Source organism: Lethenteron reissneri, chromosome 46, assembly GCF_015708825.2.
Source record: "Lethenteron reissneri isolate LAM-NWPU_2019-01 chromosome 46, ASM1570882v1, whole genome shotgun sequence".
NCBI lineage: Eukaryota > Metazoa > Chordata > Hyperoartia > Petromyzontiformes > Petromyzontidae > Lethenteron > Lethenteron reissneri.
Genome location: NC_083824.1, coordinates 4,226,892 through 4,232,949, shown reverse-complemented (window position 1 = coordinate 4,232,949; position 6,058 = coordinate 4,226,892). Strand labels below are relative to the sequence as shown.

General features: G+C 52.9%; 1 long non-coding RNA gene across 1 annotated transcript; it reads right to left on the bottom strand.

The window, feature by feature from the left end:
- Positions 1-120: 120 nt before the first annotated feature.
- LOC133354241 (uncharacterized) lies at positions 121-5,403 on the bottom strand. Its single transcript, XR_009756553.1, has 3 exons — positions 5,320-5,403; positions 2,190-4,703; positions 121-1,782 (listed from the first exon to the last, which is right to left on the bottom strand). It is a non-coding gene; the product is annotated as an uncharacterized LOC133354241 (long non-coding RNA).
- Between the last annotated feature and the right edge of the window lie 655 nt (positions 5,404-6,058).

The window sequence follows — 6,058 nt, the reverse complement described above, 5'->3', positions numbered from 1 at the left end:
AGGGGTCAAGGTGGGCGTGGATCCAGTCTAGAGGAGGGGTCAAGGTGGGGGTGGCTCCAGTCTAGAGGAGGGGTCAAGGTGGGGGTGGCTCCAGTCTAGAGGAGAGGGGTCAAGGTGGGGGTGGCTCCAGTCTGGAGGAGGGGTCAAGGTGGGGGTGGCTCCAGTCTAGAGGAGGGGTCAAGGTGGGAGTGGCTCCAGTCTAGAGGAGGGGTCAAGGTGGGGGTAGCTCCAGTCTAGAGGAGGGGTCAAGGTGGGGGTTGCTCCAGTCTAGAGGAGGGGTCAAGGTGGGGGTGGCTCCAGTCTAGAGGAGGGGTCAAGGTGGGGGTAGCTCCAGTCTAGAGGAGAGGTCAAGGTGGGGGTGGCTCCAGTCTAGAGGAGGGGTCAAGGTGGGGGTGGCTCCAGTCTAGAGGAGGGGTCAAGGTGGGGGTGGCTTCAGTCTAGAGGAGGGGTCAAGGTGGGGGTGGCTCCAGTCTGGAGGAGGGGTCAACGTGGGGGTGGCTCCAGTCTAGAGGAGGGGTCAAGGTGAGGGTGGCTCCAGTCTAGAGGAGGGGTCAAGGTGAGGGTGGCTCCAGTCTAGAGGAGGGGTCAGGGTGGGGGTGGTGGCAGCAGCTGCCCCGTACAATAAGCACATCACCACAACTCTCAAACAGGGGCAATGCATCATCCCATGGTACAGAACACTTTCTGAAATGTGGTTTTATAAGAGAACTACATCTGAGATCCCTTCCATTGCATCGCATTCACAAAGTCGCAGAGCTTCTCACATGCCCTGCGACAGAGATGTTCGCTACACGACAATCAGCCTAATATGATCGGGGCTGTTTTTGTGCGGTCATTGATTACTACGCTAAGGCCCTGAACCCACGACACCTGGGAGCCCGGTTGAATCACAGCTGCCTGGAATCCGCCAGTGATGTCCGAGTCTATCACTGTTATGACGTCACCTCACGGCTTGGGGAAGTCTTCACTCGGTAGTGGATAGAATATGGCTGATGATGATGATGATGACTGAGTAACCTTTAACGTGGTATTCAGCAGGTCGTGGGTTTGATCCCGACCCTGACGCCTGTTGTATATTAGTAGATTGCATGTTCTCCCCGTGGTCGCCTGAATCATCATCACGGCGTTTAGAGTATTTGGCTGCCGTACATTTCCACGTGATAAGCCGCCTAGTTGGGCCATCATTTCTGAAAAAGAGCGATATAGCTCCGTGGGCCTTAAACGAATAGAATGCCAACGTCTTCCCGTCCCAGCATGGCGCTCCACCCAGACCAGCGCACGATGGCGACGGCGCAGGGAGACAAGGCCGGCGCCGTCGACGACGAGGAGCGTGAAGACGAGCCGGATGCGGGGCGTGGCCGGGCTGGAGGCGGAGCGGGACGCCCGCGGAGCGCGCACGTGCGCCTGTGGCGGAGCGACTCGCTGCAGACGCTGCTGGTTCTGGGCGCCGGCCTGCTTGGGCCCGGGCCCGTCATCAGCCTGGACTTCAGCGGCGCGGCGGCGACGGCGGCGCCGCTGCTGCTGGCGGCGGGGGGCGGCCCGGCGCACGTGCTGCTCGTGTGGGAGCTCGGGGTGGAGCATCGGCGCCTGCTGAGCGCCACGCTCGCGCAGCACGAGAGTCAGCTCCGCCTCACCTGCGTCAGGTGAGCCCACAGATGGATTCGTACCCCCCGGTGGCTCCGAACAGGCTCAAGGCTGAGCTCTCTCAACAAGGTTCTGTGTTGGGATGTTGGGAAATTTACTTTTTTGAGTTTTTTTGCTTGTGGGAAGAGACCGGAGTATCTGTAAAAAAACAACCCAGGCATACGATGGAATGGCGTGCCAAGGTCTCCACAGATGAGCGGCATTCACTGAAAACTCACGCCGAGGGCAAAGCGTGCAGGTGGCACTGTGAACCCGCTTGCTGCACTGCCGTCGACTTGCCACCTCACATTCCGGCTGGTTTGCAGTTTCAGAAATGTACGCAAAACGAACCCACCGCTGCCACCAGAGTGCTGGATCACAAGAGTCAGGGCTCGGTTTCCCACTCAACGGTCGCTGCTGGGTCACTGGTAGTCTAGAGTAGGCCCGCCACAAGAAGCCACAGCTGCGGTTATACTGGATGTGGTGTGACAAGTGCAGAAATATTTCCCGGATCGCTCATCCAGACAAACCCGACTGAGATTAAAGCTACCACGCCCCCGACTCACCTCTGACACCCTCTCGTCCGCCCGTCCCGGCCGCCGCCGCCGCCGCCATCGACACCGCCAGGTTCTCACGCCGCGACCCGAACTCCGTGGTGTCGGGAGGCCGGCAGCACCTGGCGTGGTGGCGCCTCCAGCCGGAGGAGGGCACCGTCCGCCTGGAGACACGCGCAAACTACGGCGCCCACTTCCTGCCGCGCGCCGTCACCTGCATGGCCTTCTCCAGCCGGGGCGAGCTGCTCACCGGCAAGCGGAGACCTGCACGGCTACACACAACAACTATACACAACAACTATACACAACTATACACAACTATACATAAACACAGATATACACAACTATACACAACTATACACAACTATACATAAACACTGATATACACAACAACTATACACAACTATACACAACTATACACACCCTGCACGGCTACACACAACAACTATACACAACTACTATACACAACTATACACAACTATACACACCCTGCACAGATATACACTGCTATACACAACTATACACAACTATACACAACTATACATAAACACAGATATACACAACAACTATACACAACTATACACAACTGCACACAACTACACACAACTATACACAAACACAGATATACACAACACCTATACACAACTATACACAACTATACACAACTATACACACCCTGCACAGATATACACAACTATACACAGCTATACACAACTATACACAACTACACACACCCTGCACAGATATACACAACAACTATACACAACTATACACAACTGCACACAACTACACACAACTATACACAACTATACACAAACACAGATATACACAACAACTATACACAACTATACACAACTATACACACCTTGCACAGATATACACAACTATACACCGCTATACACAACTATACACAACTACACACACCCTGCACAGATATACACAACTACTATACACAACTGCACACAACTACACACAACTATACACAACTATACACAAACACAGATATACACAACAACTATACACAACTATACACAACTATACACCCCCGCACAGATATACACAACTATACACAGCTATACACAACTATACACAACTACACACACCCTGCACAGATATACACAACTATACACAACTATACACAACTACACACACCCTGCACAGATATACACAACTATACACAACTATACACAAACACTGCTATACACAACTATACACAAACACTGCTATACACAACTACAGCTATACACAACTATACACAACCACAGCTATACACAACTATACACTACCACAGTTATGCACAACTATACACAACCACAGCTATACACAACTATACACAACCACAGATATACACAACTATACACAACCACAGTTATACACAACTATACACAACCACAGATATACACAACTATACACAACCACAGATATACACAACTATACACAACCACAGTTATACACAACTATACACAACCACAGCTATACACAACTATACACTACCACAGTTATGCACAACTATACACAACCACAGCTATACACAACTATACACAACCACAGATATACACAACTATACACAACCACAGTTATACACAACTATACACAACCACAGATATACACAACTATACACAACCACAGATATACACAACTATACACAACCACGGCTATACACAACTATACACAACCACAGCTATACACAACTATACACAACCACGGCTATACACAACTATACACAACCACAGATATACACAACTATACACAACCACAACTATACACAACTATACACAACTATACACAACCACAACTATACACAACTATACACAACCACAGCTACACACAACTATACACAACCACAGCTACACACAACTATACACAACCACAGCTATACACAACTATACACAACCACAACTATACACAACTATACACAACCACAACTATACACAACTATACACAACCACAGCTATACACAACTATACACAACCACAGCTACACACAACTATACACAACCACAGCTACACACAACTATACACAACTATACACAACCACAGATATACACAACTATACACAGCCACAGCTATACACAACTATACACAACCACGGCTATACACAACCACAGATATTCACAACCACAGATATTCACACCCATGCCCTGCACAGCTACACACCATCACCACGCCCTGCACACCTATACACCTTCACACCCTGGTCACCTTCACCCCGGCACGCGGCCTCCTGCGTGCGGTCCACACAGCGTTTATTGTCGTCAGTGAGCTCCATGGACGTTGAGTCTCGATGTTCTTGCTGCACCGTACGATGATGGGGAGTTGACTGGGAGCGCGTGGCGAGCGTGTTCGTGCCGAGGTGGCCGGTGAGCCGGTGCGTGGAGCAGCGTCGTGGCGAATGCCGCAAAAACGCTGCCCGGCGAACGGCCGAAGCGTCCGGTGGTGTTTAGTTTCAGATGGGTGAGCACGGTCGCACCTTGGAATGATCCCATTGTTTTCACTCGACGCTGCTGAGGACAGTCCGGAGCGCTTGCTGCTGAGTGGAGACAATGGTCAAGAAGGAAGCGGTCACAAAGGAAACCCCAACAGGACCGTCTTCATCATTAAATAACGATAATCAGATTAACGGGGGCAATGGATTCAGCGTTCGCGTCACCCCCTTCGTCCGTACCCGGGCCCTCCCGCGGGGAGGCAAACGATCCAATTGGCGGTGACACAAGTCTGCGAGCTCCAACTCGAATTCGACACCCGGTCTCAAAAACGCACGTGCTCAACAAATCGTGAATAAATAACGTACGTGATTTTCCCGTGCGCAAGCGTGTGTGTGTGTTTCTACGGGGAAAGGCAGTGCAGTGGTTAGCGCATGGCATTAGGAACCTGGTGACCTGTGTTCGACTCCTGCTTTTTGTGTTGAGTTTGTTGTGCTTCCCCCGCATCTCCGCTTCGCATGGTAGTCTATGTATGATGCGAAAGAAGTTCAACATGCATACATCTAACATCGGTGACGAATATTTAAAACTGGTCCTGGGCCTGCCCTCTACGGGTACCTGGTCCAGTGTGTAAATATCAGAACTCTGGAGACAAAGGCGGCCGGGAATGGTGCTGGCCCCCCCTCGTGTGCCATGCCGGCCTTCATAGGTGCTACTCACTAGCAGCACCTCGTCACGGCTGGTTGTGTTTATACCGCGCTTGTATTTTGCTTCAGGAGACTCGAACGGCACGGTGTTCGTGTGGGCCGAGGGCGGCGGTGCCGTGAGTCAGCTGATCCAGCACGCGCACGACGCGCCGCTGCTCGCGCTGCTGCCCCTGCGCGGAGCGCTGCTCACGGCGGCCCGCGACCACTCCGTGTCCGCGTGGAGCTGGGGCCGCACCTTCCAGCACGCCGGCACCCTGCAGGTGCGCAGGGTGTGTCTGAGTGTACGCGTACAGCCGGCAGTCTGCAAGTGTGCAGGGTGTGTCTGAGTGTACGTGTACAGCCGGCACTCTGCAGGTGCGCAGGGTGTCTGAGTGTACGCGTACAGCCGGCAGTCTGCAAGTGTGCAGGGTGTGTCTGAGTGTACACGTACAGCCGGCACTCTGCAGGTGTGCAGGGTGTGTCTGAGTGTACGCGTGCAGCCGGCACTCTGCAGGGGTGCAGGGTGTGTCTGAGTGTACACGTACAGCCGGCACTCTGCAGGTGTGCAGGGTGTGTCTGAGTGTACGCGTGCAGCCGGCACTCTGCAGGGGTGCAGGGTGTGTCTGAGTGTACACGTACAGCCGGCACTCTGCAGGTGTGCAGGGTGTGTCTGAGTGTACACTCAGACACACCCTGCAGGTACGCAGGGTGTGTCTGAGTGTACACGTACAGCCGGCACTCTGCAGGGGTGCAGGGTCTGTCTGAGTGTACGC